Raw genomic sequence first — 1,785 nt, 5'->3', positions numbered from 1 at the left:
GGGGGGGGGGGGGTTGGATCACAATCCAGCAGCCGCGGATATAAAATGTAACAAACAGACGCGGTTTCCTGACTCCTCCCCCCGATACAATGTAACAAATGTTCCCTCCCATCCCCCGAGCCTCCCAGCAGTGTCAGTGTGTACAGCTTACATCGGGGCCTTGCCACCATACATGTCACAATATATCCATCCAATCACCTGTATATGGACCAGAACCATGTGATAGGTTCCAATCACCGGCATATGGACCAGCCCTACCAGCTAGCAGGACGGAGCCGATCCATCCAATCGCCTGTATATGGACCAGAACCATGTGATAGGAGGACGGAGCCGATCCATCCAATCACCTGTATATGGACCAGAACCATGTGATAGGAGGATGGAGCCGATCCATCCAATCACCTGTATATGGACCAGTACCACGTGAGAGGAGGACGGAGCCGATCCATCCAATCACCTGTATATGGACCAGAACCACGTGAGAGGAGGACGGAGCCGATCCATCTAATCACCTGTATATGGACCAGAACCATGTGATAGGAGGACGGAGCCGATCCATCCATTCACCTGTATATGGACCAGTACCACGTGATAGGAGGACGGAGCCGATCCATCTAATCACCGGTATATGGACCAGAACCATGTGATAGGAGGACGGAGCCGATCCATCCATTCACCTGTATATGGACCAGAACCATGTGATAGGAGGACGGAGCCAATCCATCTAATCACCTGTATATGGACCAGAACCATGTGATAGGAGGACGGAGCCGATCCATCCAATCACCTGTATATGGACCAGAACCATGTGATAGGAGGACGGAGCCAATCCATCCATTCACCTGTATATGGACCAGAACCATGTGAGAGGAGGACGGAGCCGATCCATCCAATCACCTGTATATGGACCAGAACCATGTGAGAGGAGGACGGAGCCGATCCATCCAATCACCTGTATATGGACCAGAACCATGTGAGAGGAGGACGGAGCCGATCCATCCAATCACCTGTATATGGACCAGAACCATGTGAGAGGAGGACGGAGCCGATCCATCCAATCACCTGTATATGGACCAGAACCATGTGAGAGGAGGACGGAGCCGATCCATCCAATCACCTGTATATGGACCAGAACCATGTGAGAGGAGGACGGAGCCGATCCATCCAATCACCTGTATATGGACCAGAACCATGTGATAGGAGGACGGAGCCGATCCATCCAATCGCCTGTATATGGACCAGAACCATGTGATAGGAGGACGGAGCCAATCCATCCATTCACCTGTATATGGACCAGAACCATGTGAGAGGAGGACGGAGCCGATCCATCCAATCACCTGTATATGGACCAGAACCATGTGAGAGGAGGACGGAGCCGATCCATCCAATCACCTGTATATGGACCAGAACCATGTGAGAGGAGGACGGAGCCGATCCATCCAATCGCTGTGACCTGTGTGGGGATCTAATGGGGGAATATGACGCAGCTGATTAACCCTTGCACTGCCAGGTTCTGATCCGAGAAGCGGCCCTGTCTTGTTGTGGATTCCTCCGCGCGGCGATGGTACCGGTTACTGTTCAAGCCGCCATTGCTGGCCGGAGCCGGAAAGTTGACCTCTGAGAATGCTAAGCGTCTGGCTGCCATGCTGATCCTCCAATGGCCTCCATGATCAATGCCATTGTGGCCCCTCCCGCCAGTTCCAGGTCGGACAATGGACGCCACGTAGCCGTTCTCTTCTCTGCTCCTTCCCGGCCAACAGTCAGATGAGAGTGACGGGGGGACAG

General features: G+C 53.3%; 1 protein-coding gene across 1 annotated transcript in view; it reads left to right on the top strand.

Moving 5' to 3' along the window:
- LOC108803358 (neurexin-3-like) overlaps nucleotides 1-1,785 on the top strand; it is a 15,127-nt gene that overhangs the window by 12,017 nt on the left and 1,325 nt on the right. The window lies entirely within an intron of this gene.

This window comes from Nanorana parkeri, unplaced genomic scaffold, assembly GCF_000935625.1.
Source record: "Nanorana parkeri isolate BGI_ZX_2015 unplaced genomic scaffold, ASM93562v1 scaffold3635, whole genome shotgun sequence".
NCBI classification, from domain to species: Eukaryota; Metazoa; Chordata; class Amphibia; order Anura; family Dicroglossidae; genus Nanorana; species Nanorana parkeri.
The sequence above is the reverse complement of the archived record's forward strand: the minus strand, read 5'-3'. Positions and strand labels throughout refer to the sequence as shown.